This window comes from Tamandua tetradactyla, chromosome 1, assembly GCF_023851605.1.
Source record: "Tamandua tetradactyla isolate mTamTet1 chromosome 1, mTamTet1.pri, whole genome shotgun sequence".
Taxonomy (NCBI): domain Eukaryota; kingdom Metazoa; phylum Chordata; class Mammalia; order Pilosa; family Myrmecophagidae; genus Tamandua; species Tamandua tetradactyla.
Genome location: NC_135327.1, coordinates 160,014,551 through 160,040,818, shown reverse-complemented (window position 1 = coordinate 160,040,818; position 26,268 = coordinate 160,014,551). Strand labels below are relative to the sequence as shown.

Genomic DNA, 26,268 nt, shown 5'->3' with positions numbered 1-26,268 from the left:
CCTTTACATATTTACTAGGGTTACGTTAATTAACAGGTAGAACATAATTTTTATACTTGTCTTGTTGCTTCTTTTAAGTCCTTTTATTGAAGATGAAGTTTTGACTTACAGTTGACCACCTGAATTTTAAGAGAAGGTTTAGAGTCAAGTAGTGCAACTGACAAGCAAATTTTGTTGTTCCTATGATTTATAACTTCTAACATTATACAGATTAGTATTAGGATAGAACATTGTTAAGTTTTCAGGAATTTTAAAGCAATTTTAAATACATGAATAACATTTTACTTTGCAAATTTAGCTAATAGAAGGCTAGATGATATCTCTCAATTATGTAATATTTTTTAATTAATATTTAAACCATTTTAGCACTTCACTTTTACAAGGTGAAAGGACAAATTTTTTCTAACAGTTTTCCTTTAAGAGAAGACTTGTTTTTGACATAAAGGAAGATAAAGACAACATAAACAAGTATATTATTTTGATATGATCTAAAATTTTTATCTTTTAGACAGAGTACTCAGATGATTAAAAACTTTTTATATCCTTTCATTAAGAGCAGTTTAACTGAGAGCAGCATTGACTATGACAGAATTCATTTTTATAAAACTCTTTATAACTTCTTGCAGTCAGCAGTGACTATAAATAAAACTTACTTTCTTAAACTTTTCATAACTTTCCACATTTATCCAGGGCCTGATTACGAAATTCATTTTTTTTTTAAACTTTCTGCAGCTTTCCATATTCATTCAGTTAGCAATGACTACAGAAACAAAATTCACTTTCATATTAGGAAAATGTTAGGTCACAAAGTTATTATCTTGAAAGACTAAGTTTTGAGGAATATTTTGAAATCCTCAGGGCAGCACTGTTTAAGTAAGCTGGGCAAGGATTTTTGTTTTTAAGTTTTGACCATTTAAGAGAAAATAGGTATTGAGAGTTAGGGCAAAGAGGGATCCAAAAATGCATCCTTGAGGGCAGGCAATGGTGGTTCAGTGGCAAAGTTCTCACCTGTCATGCCAGAGACCCGGGTTCAATTTTTTTGCCCATGCAAAAAAAAAAAAAAAAGCATCTTTGATATTTAGGACTGAGAACTAGGACATGGGAGTAAGAGTTGGTTTTCAAGGAATTTTTGTAATTGCCTGGAGGCTTTTATTTTCTCATTTAAAGTGATGTTCCTTCTGAGGGGGGAAAGGTTAGTCTAGAATTGACCTGAACATGGCCTGGGGCTTCTCAGCAGACTTCCCTCAGGATGCTTTCATCCCATCCACACTGCTCTGTTTACTTAAGGGTTTCCTTTAGGATGTTAAGTAGGGACTTTGGGGCAAACAAGGGGTAAACTCTAGTTGAGTATGCTAGTTTACGGTGGCTCCTAAGGAGTGAAGAAGGTCTCTCCCTAGAAGGAGGTGGGGCATTTAGTCATGATGAGAAGTTGTTGGGACATTAGAATGTATTTGAGCTTACAAAGGAGAGGGGTAGTGATGCTTTTAGTTTTGGCTTTACTGTCCGCTACCATAATTAGGCAAGTCTGAGTGGAGGTGGCTCAGAGTGGCAGTTTACGACAGAGTGACTCCAGTGTTAATTAAGAAATCAATCATTTTACCTGCCATGTCGGGTGTCAGCCAGGGCTCCTTCAAGTTGGACAGATGTGAAGTCAGCAGAGCTATATGTGGCCTCAAGCACCCTCAGTCATCATCTTTTGCTGTGAGCAGGGCTCGAGGGGCTGTCCTGCCCCTCCTTCAGAAGTCAGGGCAGTCCCTGGGTGTGATGTCCCTTGGGTTCCGAGGTTGAAGGTTGTCTCAAGGTTTCTGGCACCCTCTTTGCCAGTAGTTGTCTGAGTCATAGTTGGAGCAAGACATTTGAAGACTGGAGCCACATTTTGGGTGATCTTGAGAGGTCAAGGCACTGTTAACAGTGACTGCAATAAGCTGAGCTTGTTCTCTGGTCTTTTGCTTTTACCTCTCTATGCTTTTCCTTCATGCTCGGTCTTGTCTTGATTATTAAAGACAGAAAAGGCAGCTTATAATAAGTCATTAGTGGGAGTTTGTGGGCCCAAGGAAAGCTTTTGCATCTTCCTCTGAATGTCAGGGGCAGACTGGCTGATGAAATGGGTGCCTAGTAAAATCTGAGCTCAATTAGTAACTTTTTAAGGCTTCCACTTAACCTCCCCTGGAACAGAGACAGATTTTCCTACTTCTCCTGACTGATCTCCCTTCGTTTATTACAACTGACTGGCTTGCTGGTATATTTTCTCATGCCTTTTAGCAAACACATTTTTTTCTGTAATGGAAATTGAGACATAGGCATAATATAAACTACAAGTCACTTTCAGGTACTTGTATTGATAAAGAGCTATAAATATCTGGGAATAGGGAATTTTTTACTACTTCTCCTGTCTTTTACAGAATGGTGGATGGGATTGAAATGTGAGTTCCATTGGAGAGTTGTGCTTCCCCATTGTTTGGCTCATATTGACTGCTGGCATTTCCCATTTTATGTTCCTGAGTTGGGGCATTTGGAAATACTTTTGTCCTCTAAGTTTCCCATTTCCTGAAAAAAGAGAGCTATAATTTAGAAGGGAAGTTTTATATTTGGCCGCAATGGATTTTAATAAGGACTAAGTTTCCCATTTCCTAAAAAAAGAGAGCTATAATTTAGAAGGGAAGTTTTATATTTGGCCGCAATGGATTTTAATAAGGACTAAACAAGGTTTCAGGGGGAGAGGGGGTTGCTATTTAAAAGATTATTTAACATATTGGTCTTCTGTGAAGAAGAGTCATGAGGAAGAAGTTTTTGACAGTTTTCCTGGGCATAACATAATTTGCAAGAGTCTTTCATAGGTTTGTTTTGATATATAAGACTATAAAAACTGTACATAAGGGATTTTTGCCACTTTCCTTCCTTCTTATGAAAGATATCTAACTGCGTTAAAGGTGACTGTCTTATATGAGGGACAATGTTGGCTGTCTTTCAGGTGATACTGTGGCCAGGCAAAATTGTAGTAGAAAATAAGTTTTCCTATTTTGGTCTGTGGTGGGAAGATTATCCCAGTTTTGTAGCAGGCAGTCCAATGAACTGTCAGCCAGAACACTGAAGGACCACCCGTTTCTAGGAAAAGAAGCATAAGTTTTTCTTTTACTTGTTTAAGCTAGAAACGTGAGTTCTGGGTCATATGGCAAGTCTATTTTTCACTTTATAAGAACTGTTGAACTCTTCCAAAGAGGTTATACCACTTCAATTCTCACCAGCCATCAATGAGTAAGAGTTTCTGTTGCTCTGTTTTCTTGCTAACATTTGGTATTGTCAATTTTTGGACTTTACAAATTCCAATAGGTGTTTAATAGTATCTCATTGTTATTTTGATTTGAATTTCCATAGTGACAATGATATTGAGCATCTTTATATATGTTTACTTGTGATCTGTATATCTTCTTTGGGAGGTATCTGTTCACCTCTGTTGCCCATTAATTTTTTTCTCATTATTGATTTTTAAGATTTCTTTCTCTCTTTTGACATGTCTTTTATCTTAAATGTGATTTAAAATATTTAGTCCAAACCAGTGGTTTGTCTTTGCTTTCTCTTAAGAGTGTCTTTTTCAGAGCAAAAAGTTTTAATTTAAATAGAGTTCATCTTATTTTTTTCTTTCATAATCTATAAACTTGGTATTGTGGTGAAAAACTCATCTCCAAATTCACATATCCTCTTATGTTTTCTTCTGGAAGCATGTTACATTTCTACCTATTACCTACTTTTGAGTTAATTTTTGTCATGTGTGAGATATGTTTTGAAGTTTTTGTTGTTTAGCATTTGGTCATCCAATGATTGTTGCTCAGCATTTGGTCATCTTTGCTCTGAAAGGTTCCCTTTTATCCACTGATTTGACTTCAATCCTTTGTCACAAATCAGTTGACTACATCCATGTGGCTCTATTTGTAGACTCTCTATTCTGTTCCCTTAATCTGTTTATCTTCCCTTTGTCAGTAACACACTGTTTTGATTATTATAGTTTTATAACATTTCTTGAAATTGAGTTAGGTGAGTCCTTAATATTGTTCTTCATTTTTGTGATTGGTTTGGCTATTCTAATAGCTTGTTTTTTACAAATAAATGTAAGAATCAGTTTGTTGTTGCCCACACTATGTTTGTAGGAGTTTTGACTAAGATTATATTGAATCTATAGTCAAGTTGGGAAGAATTGACCACTTAACAATAAAATGACAGCCAAATCATGAAACTGGCACATTTCTTCAATTATTTAGAATTTCTTCAATTTGTTTCCTCAGTGTTTTCTAACACATATTTTGTGCATATTTTGATAAATTTGTATCTAAATACTTCATCTTATGGAGCTTTATAAATGGTATTGTTATTTTAATATCAAATTCCAATTCTTTAATTCTGGCACTTCAGAATGCAATTGACTTTTAAACTGACCTTGTATCCCTAGACCTTGCTAAACTAGCTTATTAGTTTCAGGACTCGTTTTTAGATTATTTGGGATTTATCCCATAAACAAGCATGCCATCTGTGAGTAAAGACAATTATTTCTTTTATTTTTATTTCTTTTTCTTGCCATGTTACATTAACTTATACTTTCAGAATTATCATTTGCAGTTATATAATTTCTTCAGATAATATAGCTTAATTAATTTTTACTTACTTAATTAATTAATTAAGTAAAAATTAATTTTTAATTAATTTTTAATTAATAAAATATTAAATAACATGATGAGTATGCTCTGACACACAGAGATGGTTGAATAAATTGAAAATTTGTCACTGTCCTGATTGCATTGCCTTGTAACATTCATTCTTTGTGACATATAACTTAAGTTGTCTAAATTACATGTCATTTAAGCCTTTGCAGGACTTTCCTTTAGAGGATAGTTTGCAAGAACAGAAGTCAGAATTTGAGACCAAATTAATTTGTTCTGTTTTTTCCGTACCTCATAAATTAATAACTGCATACTTTTTGTAATATAATAAGACCCATCCTAGTATCAGGATGAGAAGTTACACTGGGCTTAAAACTTATGATACAAAAAAGAAGAAAAAACATGTACCAGACAATCATATATCATTCTCTGTTCTAAATGTTCTACATGTGTCATCTCATAGAATTCTTACCAAAAAACCTATAAGTTTATGCTCTTATATTACTGATTTACCACTGAGTAAACTGAATCAATCTTTCATCATACACATTTTATGATTTTGTCCAAGACTTGCATTAGAATGAAATAAATGATATGCCCAGGGGACAAAATTTAACAAGGTTCTCACTTTCAGGATCATGCAGGAAGAGTATCAGCCTTATTTTAAGACTGGTCTCTCCCTATTCCTGGCCCTGATTTTTTGAACATCACTATGTTGCAATGAAATGAACACTGCATGAGATATCAGCAGAACTAAGTTCTACTGTTCATTGTTAATGATGCCATTTCTACAAATGTGATGTCTAGCAGGTTGCAAAATCTCTTGAGTCTCTGTTTCTACTTGCAAAATTCAAATAATACAAACTTATTTTATATTCACATGATTAATAAGGGATAAATTATTTGAAGTGATATCCATGGAATCACTTCACAAACTATAAAATGTTATAAAAATATGAACTGCTTTCTTTAAAGTTTTATCATTTCTGCTTAGTTGGGCTTAGAACTTAGTTCTCTTTACTCACACAGTTTCTAGCAATTTCATGATCTGGGAAGAATGTATATTTTCAACTTATCTATAATATTATATAATACACTGGTACATTTTGAGTTGGTTAAATTCATCAGTATTTCTTGTGAGTTACCAATTTCTGTCTTCATTCCTTCAGCAACAAACAAATCAATATTAGTGAGAAGCACATGATAGTCTGAAAGCACTTTTAGGGTCAAATCCTTTTTGGGAATATGTAATGGAAGTGTTTCAAATCACTCTCTAGTTATTTCCCGGTCATATGGTAACAACCTGAGTGTCATCTGTGCTGTATCAAAGAGCATCAAAACAAAATACTGTCTAGTTCCTGGGATACTAAATGGAGATACAGCCAAATAAGAGAGTTGAAATAGAAAGGTAAGTTTCTGAAGGGAAAGTTCCAGCCTTGCTGATTTGAGAAGCCTTATGCAAATAATGGCCAAAGGAGATCTGGACTCTTCCTTTCTTGTGGAACAAAAACTGGGCATATATACAGGCCCACATAAAATATGCCTGTGGCTTTCTTTAGTTCAGCAAAGCCAGTCAGTTCTACTGACTTTTCGGTTTTCTTTATGGGACTTCAGTAGAGATTTTTTTTCCTTTAAAAATAGAGAAAATAATTTCCCTTTAAATTTGATTCTCAATGACTTAATTTTGTTTTTCAGATTAGACAATAGAGTTTATATTAGTTTGTTAAAAGAGTAAGTTTTCCCTGGAATGCAATCGGCAGTTTCAAGTAAAAAGGAACCATTCAGAGCTATCTTTATTGAATCACTGGGATTTTTCTCAATATACTTTTTGCAATATTGAAATCCTAACTCATATATAATAATGCCTAAGAATATTACTATTGTTATAGGAGCTATTCATTTATTAGGCAATGAAACTTTATTACAAAATTTACTTTAAAGCCACTGAACTCAGTAATAAACTTAAACTAATCCATTTGTAAAAAGACCTATTTCAAAACATAGAATGTCTCCATTCATCTATGAGCTACAGAAGTGCAAACATTAATACACCCACATTTTCTGGCACACTTTAGCCATTAATAGGCTCTGTAGCTGATAACCAACAGATGTTGTCCATTGCTCAGTACTCTTTTGTCTGTACTGGAGTGGTTAATCTGAATTTCAGTGAAAAAAATCATCAAATTACAATATTTTTCAGCCCCTAAATTACTAGCAATTGCTCTCACATTCCTGCTCAGATTGTCTTGATATTTCTAGTTACCCTCTGAATTAACACATTGATTTTTTTCCAGATGAACATTCTGTTTATTTACTTAAAGGAGCAATGGAGACCTAGTCCATAATTACTATTAAAACGTGTAAAGAGTAGGGAAATATCTGAGATATAAGAAACACCTGTAAAGAGAAATAGTAGCAAACAATATAAAAATTATAAGAAAACATATGGTTTACAAGTCATAAAATAAGAAAGAACTTTGCCATTAAACCTGGCATGAAAACAATACCTGTGACTGTATTTCTACATACACTCACACATTTAGAATCTTGATAGTTTGTGGACATGTTAACTAGGTTGTCATTTTATTTAATGGATTCTGTAGCACCCATCAAAATTGGAGTTTATTTGTTCTTTTTGAAATTAATTTTTAGTGTCAGTATTTCCAATACATTTTTCTTTCCGCACATAGACCATACGTGTATTAGACATTAGGAACTGCAGAAAAATAAACAATAAATATTTGTTAAAGAAATAAAGCCACCATAAATAAATTATAATGAAGAATAATTATTATTTTTTTTTATCAGGCATTAGTTTTAGAAGTTAGTAAACTCTAGAAAAGTTGAGAAAGTTAGTAATCCCGAGAGTGGATCGTATTACCATTATTCTAATGCTTTTAAGACTCCTTCTATTCTCAGTGTAAACCTTTATTCCTTTGGTTATATGTTTGTCCCTAGTTGGAGAGAAATGGTCATCATTAGCTCTTCTATGAACTTTCATGTAAATAGGGAAAACTTCTTTAAGGAAGTTTTGTTGTAAGAAATATAGTTTTCTTATTACCAGTGATTTTTTGGTTATTTCTTGGTTGATTGGTAATTTCATCATTCCATCAATTTCAAAACATTTTGATGGAATTGGTTACAGAAGAGTCTTAAAAATGACAATCTATGATATTGATAGACTAGTTTTATAAAACGTCCATTGAGAAGCAAAGACTCAATAAATTTTAAAACATGAATCTGGAAACACAATTGTTTACTTATCCATGTAAAATTATTTATGTTTGCCAGAAAACTATTTCAACATTTCTCTTACTAAGTTTCTAGTTATGTAGACATAATAAGTGAAGTGCAATTTACAGATTTCTTTCTTACCAGTATACCTAATTTATGACCTCTTCATATTTGGCAGTATTTTGTACAAAAGTAATCATTTTTCATAAGTCTTATAAATCAATATTCAGGGACATGTTATAAAATTTCAAACCAGAAAATGCCTAACTAAATTGTTTTATAAAGATAAAGCAGATATGCACCCTCATTTACATTGTAAAGCTTTAAATTTATTATCTAATTTTAATATATTGATCAACTCTTTGTGGTACAAATTTTAGGGCTTATGTTATTTTTTAATATTTTCATTAATCACATGGATTAGCTTACTTAGGATATATTTGTAATTCTGAAACCATTTCAGAGTCCTTATAAAAGAAAGCAATATGTTTCCATGGTCACACTTTCTATTAACCAGAATAGATTATAACCAAGGTAGTTCCAGCCCTCCAGAAAATTTTCATGTAAGAATGGAAACCAAAACTCAAATAATAACATGAGCAGATGACCAGCAATCCAATCACTATAATATTTGTTACATATAACAGTGCTATTTTCAGTTAATTGGAATAAGGTGTATTTTCAGATACTATTTCTTTGACTGGTTTAACTATAAATGCTAATGTGGAGAACATTAATATACTACGATCCAAAAATACACTAAATTAAACTAAATACACATTAATACACTAAATCCAAGGCTCGTACGATCTTGTGCTCATTCATCCTCCCCAACCAATCTCTTATCTCAATGAAAATTCAAGGATTAAATCCTAATTGACACATAAAATATTTACCATTTGCCAAATACTTTTATAGTCATAAGAGATTTTGAATATTTATGTAAATATTGTGGGATTGAGAATAAAGATATTACCATTTACAGGTGAAATAACTGAGTCAAAAAGAAATACTTTCCCACAGCCAAACTTCTAGCAAATGCCAGAGAAAGGTTTCTAATGTAGGTTGGTATTAAATGTATATAGTTATAGAGTTGCCAAGAAAACATTTGCAGAGGCCAAATTATTAGTCATATAGAACATTATGTATTGTTCAAAAATATGTTTGTATATAAAAATTCAGTTCCAGAGTAGCAAAGTGTAACTGTGGTGACCCCCAGAAGATATATCCTCATCCTAGTTCCTGGACATGGGTTATATACTATAGGCAAATATATGATTAAGTTAAGGATCTTGAGAAGATTTGCTTATCTTGGATTATCTGGGTGTACACTAAATCCAACCACCCTAAATGAGTGGATTTCACCCTTATATAAGAGAAGTAGATGATCTTTGAAACAAAAGAAGAGGAGGTAATGTGTCCACAGAAGCAGAGATGTTATCCACTAATAAGCCGTGGAGTGCCTGAAACCACCAGAAGTTGGAAGAGGCAAGAAACTGATCCCAGAGCCTTAGGAGGGAGTGTGATTCTGTTAACACATTGATTTTGAACTTATGAACTCTATAACTTCAAGACAATCAATTACTGTCATTTTAAGCCTCCAAGTTTGTGATAGATTTTTACACCAAACACAGTACACGAATAGAGATTTGGGTAACAGGAGTGGCATGCTAATGTAACAAACAACTGAACATGTGGAAGTGGCACTGAAATTAATAAGTGGAGCTTGAAGAATGTTGAGGCACATGACAGAAACAGATTAGACTGCCTCAAACAGTCTGCTGGCAGACATGGACAGTAAAGGGAATTCTAGCAGAAGCTCTGAAGGAAGTGGGGACCACAGTATAGCAAAGCTTCTAATGTCATAGAGAATACAAATATCATTATGAAGAGAATGTTGGAGTAAATATGAAAGCTAAAGGTGCTTATGATGAGGGCTCAAAAGAAAAGGAGGAACAATTTATTGTAAACTGGAGGAAAGCTGATCCTTGTTTTGTAGTGGCAGAACTTTTGGCTGAATTTGTCTCAGAGGTATTTGGGAAGCAGAATTTGTAAGTGATATACTTGGATACTTAAATATGGAGATATTGAAGCAAAGTGTTAAAGTTACAACCTGGTTTCTCCTTGCTGCTTCTAGTAAAATTCAAGAGGAAAGATAAATTGAGGAAATAACTACTGAGCAAAATGGAACTCACATTTGATGTTTTGGGAAATGTTCTAGTTTGCTAGCTGCCAGAATGCAACACATCAGAAATGGATTGGCTTTTATTAAAAGGGGATTTATTTTGCTAGTTCTTCAGAGGAAAGGCAGCTAACTTTCAACTGAGGTTCTTCCTTACATGAGAAGGCACAGGATGGTCTCTGCTGGCCTTCTCTCCAGGCCTCTTGGTTCCAACAACTTTCCCCAGGGTGATTCCTTTCTGCACCTCCAAATGCCTGGGCTGAGCTGCAGGTGCTGAGATGAGGTATGCTGAGCTGCTTGGGCTGTGCTATGCTGTGCTCTCTCATTTAAGCACCAGCCAATTAAGTCAAACATCATTCACTGCCGCAGGCACGCCTCCTAGCCGACTGAAGATGCAATCAGCAACAAATGAGGTTCACCTACCATTGGCTCATGTTCATAGCAACAGAACTAAGTGCCTTCACCTGGCCAAGCTGACAACTGAATCTAACTACCACAGGAAAGTTTCAGCATATCCAAATTGCAAAAGATGATAAAATTGGGAGATTATTTCACTGCAGGAAAACATGCCCTGCAGAGAAGGTCAAGAATGTTGCTAGACATCTATTGATGAAGAAATTAGACAGGTGACTCGTGGATCCTCTCATTATATGGGCAGAAGTTAGGATTAAAAATAGGATTATCTAGGGAAAATCTGTGGAGAACATGGTTGTCTATAGGTGTGGATCCTTGGGACATAAACAAGAAACCCACAAGGATTTTGAAAATATTATATCAGCACAAATTCTGCCAGTTACCACTGAAAGGGAAAGAGTCGGGGGCACAGATGCTTACAGAGACAGGTGCAGAAGCTAATGGAGCCATAGGAGTGGATATCTGCCATAGGTGCAAGGAGCAAGACATGGGATCCACACAAATGAAACACATTCACAGAAGCCAGAGCTATGGGCTGAAAGAGTTGAGGTGCAAGCCAGATAGCAAAGCCATGGGCCCAGGGGGGTGAAACTTGACTAAAAGAGGATTATTCTCATTCGAAGCTGAATATAATTTCCTTGATATTCAACTTTCTTGGGATCAGTGCCTCTTTCTTTCATTTTCTCTCTCTCAGAATGGCAATGTTTATAATAGTTTTCTTATGCCTGTCCCACAATTTTATTTTGCTAGCAGATGATCTGCTCTACAGTTTCATGAGTCACTGGATGGAGATTAATTTTACACAAGATTGATGATACACAGAGGCTCATACGTACATGATTTAGATGATAAGATTTGATTTAGATGATGAGACTGGTGAGGGCTAGTGAACTGATAATATTTACATGATAATTTTAAACTTGTGTTGATGCAATAATTGGTTGAGGTATTTGTGAATTTTTGAGATGGGATTAGTGTATTTTTCATGTGGGATGAATGTGAATTTGGGAGACCAGAGGATGAACTGCAGTTGGCTGAATGGTGGCCTTCAAAAAGATGTTGACATCCTAATACCTGGGATTATTACCTTATTTGGCCAAATAATGTATATTACTGAATTACTTTCCTAGGACTTTGTGAAAAATTACTCCAAACTTGGTGACTTAAAACTGTACAGATTTCTTTTTCTCACAGTTTTAAAAGTTGAGAAGCCCAAAATCAAGATGTTGACAGTAACATGCTCCCACTAAAACCTATAGGGGAAAAACCTTAATTGCTTTTCCTTAACGATGGGTGATTAGCTAGTAATCCTTGGAATTCACTGGCTTTCCACTGAAGCATTTTCATGTGTCCATTGTTAAATGGCATTTTTCTCTCATACTGGTTCTGCTCCTCATTATATGGTCAACAGTCATATTATATTAATTTCAGGCAGAAAAAAAGGCACATTATGAAAATTGAAATAGAGATATAGGTAACCACAGTTTTTGCTCCAAGAGGTATGGGAGCCAAAAGACATTGGAAAATTATTTACAGATTGAAAATAAAAGCTGTCTACACAAAAGTCTATATTCTATCTATATTGTATATATGTAGCAATAGATTGTATTTTAGAGCAGTTTTTCATTTACAAAGTATTGAAAAGAGAATTTTAATCTATACCCCATCTGCCCATCCCTTACACACTTTCCCCTTTTATCAACATCTTTAATTAGTGTAGGGTATATTTTAGAATTGATGAACTGATATCACTGCATTATTTTAAATTAAGGTTCATGGTTTTCATTAGGATTTAGTCTTTGTGTTGTACATTCTACAATTTTTTTACATGTGCATAGTGTAAAGTATCCACTATTCAAATATCATGGAGAATTGTTTCACTGACTTAAAATCTTCTGGGTCCCACCTATTCATCCTTCTCTTCCTCCATCCCTCAAATTGTTGGTAACCGTGACCTTTTTACTGCCTCTAGGGTTTTACCTTTTTCAGAATGCCATATATTTAGACAATAACAGTATATAGACTTTTCAGAATGGTTTCTTTCACTCAACAATAAGTATTTAAGAGACCTCCATGTATTTTTGTGGTTGTATAATTTATTTCTTATCACCAGCATTCCATTGATTGGACTAATAAATTTGTCCTGTTGTTTACTCTTTCACTTATACCATATTGTTTTGATTACTGCAACTTTAGTAAGTCTTGAAGTCAACTGTGTCAGCTTGTATCAGTCTCCCAACTTTGCCGTTTTTTTCTCTCCTCCCCAATTCTATTGCCGATTATTGTGCTCACTCAGCTAGGATGGATAGCAGGGAGTCAATGGAGATTCTTAGACTGAATAAATTCTGAGTGTTTAAGCTAACACCAAGACTGAGGCAAGTCTTCTATGTTCCTTCACTAGTGAATAGCATGTAATATTATAGGACTTTGGGGTGGATATATGACATGATTCTATTTTAAGTCCCTGATCATAAAAGCCTTTTGCTCTAAAATCGAGGTAAAAGGCAGCCTTTATCCATAACTGTCCTTGAAATAAGTGTGATGGTTTGAAGCTATTATGTACCCCAGAAAAGGCCATGTTTTTTAATCCACTCCTGCGGAGGCAGACCTTTTGTGGGTGGGACCTTTTGATTAGGTTATTTCAGTTGACATGTGACCCACCTCCTTTAGAGTTCGTCTTAATCCTTGTCCTGGAATCCTTTTTGAAAGGAGAAAATACGTAAAAATCCTAGATAACTCAGAGAAGTTGAGAGACAAGGACACACCCACAGAAACTGAAAGAGGAGGCCACTGAAGCCAGAAGATGAAAGCAATGAAAACCAGGAAAGAACTGCCAGCAGACACTGACAGAGATATCCTAGATGCCAGCAGCCTTTCTTCAGAGAAGATATTGTCCAGTTGATGCTTTAATTTGGACATTTTCATAGCCTTAGAACTGCAAATTTTTAAGATAAGAAATCCCCCTTGTAAAAAACAACACTTTTCAGGTATATTGCATTTCAGAAGTTTTAGCAAACCAAATTTGTAGCATAGCATGGTACACTATAAACTTTATCCAAATAAATCCTCTCTAGTCCACACTCATCTGTCCCCTTTATTCCATTGTTTATGGGCCAAGTGTATAGTGAGTTCTTTAAATCACATTTTTCTAACTCTTATTTTGCAAGTCCTCCAAAGTGTTCTGCTTCATACTCTATTTATTATCTGATATCTATTGTCTTCATGCTTCCCCTGAAAATAAATATGTGGGTCCATTTATATATATATAAATATATATATAAATATATACATTAAATAAACCTCAGTATATTTAAATTTAAAACCTCTATACAGTTGTTTTTGCATTAGAATTATTTCCAATAATTTCCATGTTGATTTCAATTATATTACTGTCAAAATTTTCCTTGTATTTCTACTGAAAAATTGTTCCCTGCTCTGCCCTGCTGGAAAACCTATTTCTTTACTTCTTTACACTGGAATGTATACTGTGTTTACCCTATGCCCATTCTGTGTTGGGTGTGTGGGGAAAGGATAAATGACCTCATTAGTTCAGAGGTCTTTAGATCATAAGACACCAGTCTTGAGGAGCTTCATCCCAGGACATAATTTAGATGAGGACATTCTGGACTTTGCACTGATGGCATAAAAGGCTAAGACTTTGGCATGGTTTGTAAAGAGGTAAGTGTATTTTGCAAGAGGGAGGAATGTAAATAAATACTTTTGGAAGGGAGAGATACCATCCGTAATTAATCTTAGTTTGCCAGGTGCTATGATAATTATCAAACAATGGTTGGCTTAAAGAATAGTAATTTGCCATCCCGTGATTTCGGAGCCTAGAAGTTAAAAATCAAGGTCTTAACAGACCAGGCTTTCTCATAGAGTATGTTGCATTCTGGTGTTAGCTTGCCACATCCTTTGGGTTCCTTGGGTTGCAATTCTGCCTCGGTCACAGGCAGTCTTTCTCCTTCCTCTTGTGACTTTCTCTGTGTGAATTTGCTTTGCTATATAAGATCTCCAGTCACATAGATTAACGTCCATACTGATTCAATTTGACTTCATCTAAACAGGATCTTTAAAGACCCCATTCAAAAATAAGTCCATACCTTACTAATAATAACATCTTCAAAGGTCGTATTATCAAATGGGTTCGCACCCACAGAAGGTTCTAAATGGAGACTTGAACATGTCCTTTGAGGGATGCATGATTGAATCCCCAACATAGTTTTACAGTGTGTCCTCATTTTTAAAAATTCTCCCCTCAAAAGATGAAACCTCATTCTCCTCCCCTTCCGTATGGGTTGGGCTTAAGGATTCATTTCTAATTAGTAGAATATGGCTTAAGTTATGGTGTGTGATTTACATGCCTGGGATATAAAAGGCATTGTGCCTTCCTCCTTTCTCTTTCACTCTTAGATCAACTACCCAAGCAGCTTTGTGGAGAGGTCCACGTAGTGAGGATGCAGGTTCATCTCCTGACAACTAACATGCACTTGCCAGGAATATGAGCTATCTTAGATGTGGCTCTTCCAACCCCAAGTGAAGCCACTAAATAATTACAGCCCTGGTTGGCATCTCAACCACAACCTCCTGAGAGACTCTGGAACAAAATATCCTTCAAAGCATTTCCAAAATTCCTAAACCAGAGAAATTGCATGAAAAAATAAATGTGTAATGATCTATGATGCTAAATATTGAAGTCACTTGTAACTCCCATATAGATAACTAATATAATTAATTTAAAAGCATGTAAAGCTTCTTAAATAATCTCTAACCTCCCATTTATTATATAATTTTGTAAACTAAAATGAACCAATTAAAATGGCTCCTGATTATTTTGACCCCCTCAAAATTCACAAAATATTTTTTTACTAAGCTTTCTTACTTTTCAGGGCAATATTATTTTCATAGGGTCACTAAAAATCTGTCCTTCTGTTTGCCAGGATATTGGCAAAATTATTGGACAAGTCATTTGTTTTTCCAAGGCCATATATGTAGTATCATATTTAAGAATCACTGTCATCTAATTTTTGAAGTTACTCTATACCTAAGGCTCTTGATTTTCAAATCAAACTCAAGGAGCTATTAACATATAGCTAATACTTCTATTTCCCTAAGAAAATAACTAGTCCAAACCTAGTGAGACCAGCCATACAACAAAAGCAGATTTTGTTTTGTCAAGAATAATCTTTGGAGATTATTTATGATCACAGGGGGAGACTGTTATGAAAATCATTTGAAACTTGGAAATAAGGCAAATTAGTAGGCAGCATTTCCTTTCAATTTCATATGGTTGCAAAGGTCACCCAAGGATTTCCAAGAGAAGAGGTCAGCAAACTACCTCCTTAGACTGCATAGCCCTTGGGTAAAGGATATGTTTTATATATTAAAAAGGTTTTAAAAACAAAAAACAAAAAACAAAGAATAATATTTTGACAGAGATCTTACTTTGCCTGCAAAGCCTGAAATATTTAGTCCTGATCCTTTATGGACAATGTTTGTCAACCTCAGTTCAAGCAGAAAGCACTAAATTCATCTCATTGTTTACCATCAGCCAAAGCTTCCAGTCTTAGTGAAGTAACACAATAAGGTAACTGGTACATTATTTTTGTTACTGTTATGCAAATACTTTCTGTTTCTGCTGGTAACTCTAACAATTATGGATGTCAGACATTAAACAATTTAGAACAGCCAGCAATCTCATCCTAACATGTCTTTATTAAATTGCCTATAATATCTCAGCATCTCAAATGCTCTTTGAATTGCCCATAACATCTTACTGGGTTCCCCCTTTGATTAATGAGTTAAATAAAAAAATGTACACATTTATATTTGCCTGAAAATCATGAACTCATCATTTTGAACATTTTACTTTATACTTTACTTTCTATATTTACAGTTTGAAGTTCTGATACGCAGCTTATGCCGTAGACTACAAAAGGTCTTGAGGTATCCAACCTCTGGCCGAAAGACACTATTTATGTTCATTCAGAGCTAACCATAAACCATTACAAAGGCTTCAACTTTCAGGCCTCATGAAGGAAAATACCCTACCTGTATCAGACTCAGGGCACAACCACTGCATTGCAGTCTCTGAAGGAAATTGCAGTCGAGGACTCAGACAAGTCAGGCTTTTACAAATATCTGCATTCTCAGCTTGAAGTCTTCCCTAAATGCCTCTGCTGAGAACCCCTTATAGGAGAAAGAGGGGAAGCCTTAAAGATGCTTTTCTCCACTCTGAGTCACTACTCAGTTCTATTCCACTCTTAGTCTTCTCCCTCCTGTTTCCCACTGTCACCAGCTTCTGAGTTCATAAAATGGCAGGAGCCTCTTTGGGAGGATTTCCTCTGCAGTGTGACAACCCCCATATATCACTAAGGGTCCTTCTAACCATCTTCCAACAGTACCACTCCATGGAAATTAATCAAACTATGGGAATGCTGGCATTTTCTCCAGTTTAGTCTCTTGCTTATACAATATCATAAAAGATTAAAGACTTGACTGTTACTTTCCTTTTGGATATATTGTCTTTATTGGATACTTTTGACACTTATAAACTCGACACAGCTTTTTTAGCACAGCTCAGCTCCTGACAGTAATAAGTAACCTATATTTATCATTAAATCTACAAAATCACCTAAGACACACCTATGATGGAAGGTTGAAGTGTATGCTACATACACGAGGAGGACAGCATCAATGAACAGGATCTTTAAAACATAGTTTCTGCTTTATTTTAGTAGCTTTTAATTGAAACACTGTTTTAAAACTAGAATAATCCAGTTTAATTTACTATTTCTAAGTAAATACTCAGGTCATTTTTCAGAGTTGAAAAGAAATATTGAAAATACACATGCATGGGATAAAGGAGAGAGTGTGCCGGTTTGAAAAGATGTATGTACCCTAGAAAAGCCATGTGTTCATCCTAATCCCATTTTGTAAAGGCAGCCATTTCTTCTAATCTCTATTCAGCACTATGTGTTTGAAAATTTAATTAGATTATCTCCCTGGAGATGTGACTCAGTCAAAAGTGGTTGTTAAACTGGATTAGGTGGGTCTTGATTACTTTGCTGGAATCCTATAAAAGAGGAAACATTCTGAAGAAAGGAGGAGATTCAGAGAGCAGAGAAGAATGCATTAGCCATGAGAAACAGAGTCCTCCAGCCAGCGACCTCTGGAGATGAAGAAGGAAAATGCCTCCCGGGGAGCTTCATGAAACATGAAACCAGGAGAGAAAGCAAGCAGAAGAAGCTGTGTTCCCCATGTGTTTCTCCTTCCAGCCCAGAGAGAAACCCTGACTGTGTTTGCCATGTGCCTTCTCATGTGTGAGAGAGAGAAACCCTGAACTTCATCAGCCTTCCTGAACCGAGGTATCTTTCTCTGGACGCCTTTGATTGGACATTTCTATAGATTTGTTTTAATTGAGATTTTTCTTGGCCTTAGAACTGTAAATTAGCAACTTATTAAATTCCCTTTTTTTAAAGTCATTCCGTTTCTGGTATATTGCATTCTGGCAGCTAACAACTAGAACAGAGAGAATATTAGCAATAAAGTAGAAGTTGAAAGAATGGCACTAAAAAATAGCTTGGGAAGTTGCCAGGCACATATATTCATCCTCAATGATTTTCTCTTTCAAATGTCTGGGGTGGTGGCAGAGCACATACTGTTATTCGGTTTGAGTAACTGTTTTGAACTTAATATGCAAATTTACTTAGATAACAGTATGCATTGAAGTTTTAAGCAATGAGGAAATTGAATGCTAATTGTTCCTTGATAGCTGAAAAAAAAGGAATTAACAGTTTAGTCCATGACTCTTCTCTGCAGGATAACATAAAACCTAAACTACCATATTCTTTTTTCTTTTAAATAAGTAACCCTTACATGGATTGGCATAAAATAAAGTACTTGCACACAGTATTATTAACTTTAATCAAACAACAAAACTTTAAAACTTAGAATCAGCTTCCTCTGGTAACAGTTTCCATTGTAACCGTATTTTACACACACAAACAGTATTCTCACATCTTTCTTTGTCTTTCTATCTCAATTAATTTATTTTTTTAATTGAAGTTGTTATTTTATGACCAATTACTCTAGGAGCTCCTTAAGGAGAATGGATTTTTAATATCAGTATTGTTGCAATATAACTTTTCCTGTATCAGATTCAAAAATGTAATACTAAAGAGTACAAATCAAATATATTGAGATCAAATAAAGCAATTTTCTTGATTACTGTCATGAATTGTATCCAAATAAGTTGAGAAAAATATGGCAGTCAACGGAAAAATCTCCCTCTGAATATGAACACTCAGAATAACTCAATATTACAATACATCAACATCTTTCTGGATTCTACAATCATTTTCTAAAATATGCTTATTATATAAAAACAGTTTAGTTTACATAATCTGTATAAATTTTTTCTGGTATTTAAAAATATAAAAATATCTGAAACTACCTATACTTGAAGCTGCCTATAGTGCTGTTTTATGTTTGCTACTGGGAATAAAAGGTAAATATAAATAAAATCATATTCAGGCAAAGTAAAAAAAAGAGGAGTGCAATGTTTTAATGAGAAAAAGAAGAATAGCAAAATAAGAAAACAATAACTGAATTAAATCAACACATTATTCTGCATGTTATTTGAAGGATTGTCAATATAAAAATGAAATATTGAAATTCATGTAGGTTTTGGAATTTTTTATGGGTGCTTCAAACTTTTTAAAGATGCATGGGCTAAATAAATATTTTTATCTGATGTACAGTCTACATCTACACTGCAAAATTGAACTAAAGGGGATGAAGATTATGGGGAGATGTCAAAGTACGAAGCTCCAGGAATCAGTTCCTTCTCCAAAACAACTCATTGAACCAACAGAAACTATCTGAAAACTAATTTGAAATTCTAGAGTCTACTGGACACTGTGCAGCATCCAGGGAAAAGCTGGAGGGAGAAGCTAGTGAATTGTGGTCAATATCAGTGAATTTTTCCCTCCCTCCAGGGGCTACCATCTCCCATCTCCCACCCCTTGGCAAGCAGCAGGATCCTGGGGAAATTTGTTAGTGCCAGGGTGAGCATAAGGACTTAGTTCTCCAAAGCTAATGCTGTGTGATCTGATCACTGATCGCTGCTTTGGATCAACTACTTCAGATTTCTGGGGAGCCCAGCATGAGAGCTCTCACTGTTCCAGCCCATCTCAGACAAAAGTAGTAGAGGAGTATTAAAGAGGCAGCGCTTTTATTTTTGTTGTTGTATTTTCCTTTCTCTCTTTTCTGTTTCCATTCTCTGTTTGGGAGCATTTGAAAAAGTGTTACAGATTAATGACTGCAGCCCTCAAAATAACAACAGCAAAAAAACAAAACAAAAAAAAAAAACAACAAAAAAAACACACCACCACCTAACAATCCTAGAGGAGTGGGAAAACTAGTTTTCTAGAATAAAGTTATAAAAAAAAATAATACTTAGAAAGTACAGATCTCAAAAAAAAAATTACAAAATGACAGAAAGAAATAGGAAAATATGACCAGTTCACAGGAAAAAGGAGAATTTGCCAGAAACCATCCTGGAGAAAGCTCATACATTGGAATATTAGTCAAAGATTTTAAAGCAGCTGTCTTATATATACATATATATATATATATATATATGGTCAATGAGCTAAATGAATCCATATCCAAAGAACTGCAGGAAATTAGAGAAACATCTTAACAAAATAAAGACAAGGAAATTAAAAAAGGAAGCTAACAAATTTTGGAGCTGCAAAGCACAGTAATTAAAATGAAAAACTCACTAGATTGATTCAACAGCAGATTTGGACAGGCAGAAGAAATGATCAGAGAAAGACAATATGACTGAAATTATCCTATGAGAAGCAGAAAGAACAAGTAATGGAGAAAAAGTCTGAGGGACCTGTGAAACACCATTAGTGTACCAATACACACATCATTGCAGTCCCAGAAGATAGAATAGAGAGAAAGATGCAGTAAAAATGTTTGAAGATATATTGGCAAAATCTCCCAAATCTGATGAAAGATACACATCCAGGAACCTTAACAAACTTTACACAAGATACACTCTAAGATATCAGATATCTGCACTAAGATATACTCTAGAAAAAATTTCAAAATCCAAAGTCAAAAAGGATTTTGAAAACAACCAGAGAGAAGTGACTCACAAGGGATCACAGTGGATTTCTCATGAGAAATCATGGAAGCCAGAAGGCAGTGGAATGGCATATTTAATGTATTTAAAGAAAAAAAAAAAACTATCAACCAAGAATTCTATATCCAACAAACATATCTTTGATAAATCAAGGAGAAATTGAGACATTTGCAAATAAAAACAAAAACTGAAAAGAATTCATTATCAGAATACCTGCCCTACAAGAAATGCTAAAGGGGCCCTTCAGGCTGAAATAAAAGGACATTAGTCAGTAAGCTGAAACCATAAGAGAAAAACAAAGAACATTGGTAAATTAACTACATAGGTAAGCATAAAATCCAGCATTGTATTTTTGGTTTGTAACTGATTTTACCACATTAGTTACTCAAATGTATCTAGTAACATCTTAAATATATGTTAATACATAGATATAATGCAAAATTATGTATAGAATGCATACAATGTGTAAAAATGTCATTTGAGCCAATAACAACATAAAGTGGGAGGGCAGAAATATACAGAAGAGAATTTGTTTACTACTGAAACCAGCCTAGACTAGTCAAATCAAGCTATTACTTTACAATCAGATCTAATTAGGGTTTAATATTCAGAATATATAAAGAACTCCTACAACTCAAGAACAAATAAACAGCCCAATAGAATATGGGTGAAGGATATGATTAGACATATCTGTTAGAGTAATACCTTTATTAAAAGTCTTTTTGTTCCCTGAGATTTCAGGGTTCAAAAGCAGACCACATTCCATACAGAAGAGGGGAGAACGCTAAATTTTCTAGCTTTCCTACAGTGTTACCTGGGCATCAAAGAAGTGGTGCTTGTGTTTCAATAAATAATCCTACCCAAAGTTAACTATGAGACAGTGGCTGATGAAAGTTCATAAAAAAACACTTGGTGACTTCCAGGGAATCATTTCACTTCTAGGCCCTTCTACAAAATCCTGTCTCTTCCAGTCATTAACACTTCATAAGATTCTTGCAAGGTGGCTCCATTCACTGAATCATCATACCATGCTAATATTTCAGAGTCAAACATGAGATGCAAGTTAGGTTGTCCTTTATTCTGGAGGCCCTACTGAAAGGTAAACAGGATCCATAAGTGATTTCAAAAGTTGTCCTTTCTGGAACACATGAAAAATACTTAAAAATGCTTTAACAGAAATAGTTCTTACAGTGTTTTAAAATTTTGTGTTTGGATTATATTTTCCGAAATTAGGCTTTAATAGAGAGAAGAAAACTTTGGGCCTTCTCTCCAATCCATAACAGGTTGGTTTATATAATCTAATTTTTATATTCAATTCTTTCAATCAGAAGAAATTTTTTTTTCACCAGTTAGCAAAAAACTCTCTAAAAGCTAGTTGAGGATCAGAATTATTATTCTCTCTTTACTCCACTGTTTATATAAATTGAACTAAAATATATATTTCAAAAGGAAAACAAAATGATTCTTCATGTGGTTTTATAGCATTTATCTCTAATAATTCAAGAATTACCCATGAACTAAATGAAAGTGTAAAAATATTAATATTTATATTAAAATGTTTGTATCACTTAGCATTAAAGTATTTTTGCCTTCTAAAGAATTAATGTTATTAGAGGGATAAATATATAGTTGAATAATAACTGGTTTCTTTATGGATTTTGCCACATGAAACACAAAATCAACCAATTTTTTTTTTCAATTTTGAGATGCTGTATTAGTTAGGGTTCTCTGGAGAAACAGAATCAACAGGAAACATTTGCAAATATAAAATTTATAGAAGTGTCTCACGTGACCTTGGGAACACAGAGTCCAAAATCCGCAGGGCAGGCTGTGAAGTCGATGATTCCAATGGAGGGTCTGGATGAACTCCACAGGAGAAACTCGCCAACTGAAGCAGAAAGAGAGCCTGTCTATTCTGAATCCTCCTTAAAAAGCTTCCAGTGATTAGATTGAGTATCAGTCATTGCAGAAGACACTCCCCTTGGCTGATTACAAATGGAATCAGCTGTGGATGCAGCTGACATGATCATGATCTAATTCTATGAAATGTCCTCATTGCAACAGACAGGCCAGCGCTTGCCCAATCAGATGAACAGGTATCACAACTTGGCCAAGTTGACACATGAATCTGACCACGACAGATGCCAAGAGGATCTTTCCAGGACACAGTTCAGCAAGCCTATGACTGATACATAGATTTGGAATCTATTTATCTATCTAGTGCTACCAAAGTAATTGTCATTATACAGTAAATATTGGGAATGCATGGAATAAGAAGAGGCTGTGTACAAATTTCTGAGTTACAGTATCATAGAAAGAAAAATTTTAGGAATATAAATCTATGTGTTACTAAGTAGGAAAAGTCAGACAGATAGAAGAAACATTCTTAAAAATCAAGAGAGCCAGCACAAATTCTGGGCAGAATGGATAGCTCCTGTCATCTCAAAACACTTTCATGTATTATGCATTGAACATAATTATGGGTATTTTTTTATTGAAATCATTTCTACACCTACCACTCAAACTATACCATCTTTCTGTCATGTAGTACCCTATGGTTATGTAAATATATTCCTGTTAAATTAAAGAAAAACTAATCAATCATTAGCCTACTTATTTTTGGAATATAAATAATAAATCATAGCATTGATGTGATAATTTTATAAATCATACAATATTTTATGTGCTTAATCCAGATCCAACTTAATGACACACCACAAGACAGAACTATTTGCTAAAGTTTTACCTGGTGAATTTCAGACTCATAGGCAAAAAAAAATCACTAGCATGATTTGTCTCAGGAAAAATAAGAGGCTTTTATATATGTTGACAAGTAACATTTTGCAGGTTTTTTTTTTTTTTTTTGGAAAGGAATCCCATTACTACAGCTATCTTGTATTATATTCATTATATTTTCTAACTTTTTATGGGTTCATCTTCATTTTCACTGCATTTTTATAGAGTGGAAGGTATTTGATGAACACCAGCTTAACATCTGTGGCTTCTATTCAACATTTTGACATGTCCAGCTTTAAGACCATCCTTAATGATATATCTAAAATATTATCTATTGTAAACATTTATAATTTTGCATTTTATTCAAGTATAAAATATTTTGAGAAATAAAACATCATATCGGAAGTATATATAGAAATCAACAATATGTTTGTCATTGTATTATAGTCATTAGCAATCCTGATATATTTTTAGAAAATAAAAACAGCATAGATGTTTAGTACAAACAGTTGTTCGCTACAGAACTGTTACAGAAATCCCAACTCTTTCGAACAAGTAGAATTATCTTTGCTTTATCTCACTTAATCACAAGTGACATAAGTAATAGCCTTTTACTTTCTCTAGGTTAATTTTGAACACCCTAAGCTCAAAAATGATCAAGTGGTGTCAAAACAATGAGGACAATTCAGTTGTGTTGTCTAGAACATTAGCTGAGGTTTTATTTATGGCTCTTAATTGCCTGATAATTACATTTCTTTCTGAATTTAGGCTGGATTTCATAAAGAATGCTGGATTTTTATGAGCACATTCTATATTTAAAATAAACTTTCCTTTGTTTTTTTGCCCTATTTCTATTATATACAATAGTTTAAAATAAAATTGCTATCATCAAAATAAAACATGTTAACCATAGCTGGAATGTATTTGTATCCTGTCACAATAACTTTTGATGGCTTGATCCACAGATGTCAATCTACACAGTTTAATATATAAATTAAATGCAACCTCAATAAGGATCCCATAAGATTATTTTTATGAAATTTGAGACAGTATCTCTAAAAGTCATATGAAAATATCAAAAGCCAGGAATATCCAATGCAATCATAAAGAAACACAAAGTCAGATATTGTCAGATGACTATAACTCCAAAGTTATAAAGAATAAGACCACATAATATTGGCCCAAGAATAAACAGACAAAAAGAACAGAGCAGAGAACTTGTGTTAATCCATTTTACCATTAAGAGACTGAGGAGACAATGCACCAAGAGGCAATATTCTCAGTTTCTATTTCCATTAACAGACATACCTAGCATGTATAATAAAATATACCTATAAAAATCAATTAGGAGTAAACAGACAACCCAGTAAGCAATGGGAAAACTTGAATGCTTTGCAAAAGAGATTAGTCAAATATCCAATACATACATGAAATTATTCCACAGTGTTTTTTGTTATTGTTTTCTTTTGCCAGAATTGGAAAAAGCTTTGGAATCAGAGCCAGTTTAAACCAAACATCTGATTAATTTCAATAATTTTCACTTAAATATCTCAGCATTTCTTGTAATATACACATAACAATAGTAGATAATTAATACAAGGATATACTGACCAGGTATACTTTTTATGTTGATAGATGTTTTGTCTTAAGAACTTTAAAGTTGTCATCTCATTGCCCTCTTATTTGATTATTTTTTTCTGATAAATCCTTCTTATTTTTTTCTTTGTTAACATGTATGCATGTAATAATAACATTTATTCTAGGCCTGCTTTTAAAAGTGTCTTTTTAATCCATGGTTTTCTGTAATTTTATTTTAATGTCTTTTGGAGTTCTCCCTTTGCTTATCTTGCTTAGGGTTATTGAGCTTATTTGAGCCATGGGTTAATTTTATTTATTATACTTGGACATTGTTTGAAAAGTTTATCTTTAAATATCTGTTCTGTTCATTCTCCTCATCTTACCAGACTCTAATTGCAAAGATATTAAATTATTTGATATTTCTGACAGGTCACTAAAACTCTGTTTAGTGTTTTTCATCCTTTTTTATTTACTGTTGTTCAATTTGGGAACCACACCTTTTTTTTGTTGTTCAATTTAAAGATCTTTTTATCTATACTGTTCATTTTTCTGCTAAGACCTTCAGAGAAACCTTCATTTCAACTATTTCTTTTTGAAAGCTAGAATCTCCAATTTTTTTTATTTTTAATCTCTTCTATTTCTCTACTTATTTTGTACATGTTTTTCTTTAAATTAGATATATCTATAATACATGTTTTAAAGAATGTGCCTGATAAATATGCCAATTCTTAAGTTTGGTTGTGTTTCTCATGATTTTTTATTTTATTTTATCGTGTCTTAACATTCCTTGCTGCTTTGAATATCTACCAGTCTTTTATTGTTCACTCGACATTTTGAATGTTACGTTCATGTGTTTGTGTGTGTGTGTGTTCAGTTGTCTTCTTTTAAAAAGCACATGTAGGCATTTAATTTATTTGTGCATCAACTTGGAACTTTCAAGCCTTGTTTACTAAACTTTGTTAGAATAGAGTAAGATTATGATTACTCCAGGGCTACTGTAGCTATACTCAGCTTTTCTACAGTCTTTTCATTCTTGAAAACTGAGGCTCAAACACCACAAACTTTCATAAATTTTGTTGTCCTTCAGCTTGTGCTCCTTGATAGTTGTTTTTATCATGACATCGTGTTCTGTCACTCTAACTAAGTATAATATAATATTCAGACAAAGACACAAGGGTATTCTTAAAGATATTTATTTTGCTTTCTATTTACTTAGCACTCTCCTTTCAGATACTCTTCCCTGGAAGTGTCAGCTGCCTCCACTCAATACCATAACCCCAAAGAGAAGAAATCCATTCAAACTCCTCATGGTT

General features: G+C 34.0%; 1 pseudogene; it reads left to right on the top strand.

The window, feature by feature from the left end:
- Positions 1 to 1,605: 1,605 nt before the first annotated feature.
- LOC143681553 (ubiquitin-conjugating enzyme E2 Q1 pseudogene) overlaps positions 1,606 to 26,268 on the top strand; it is a 38,665-nt pseudogene continuing 14,002 nt past the window's right edge.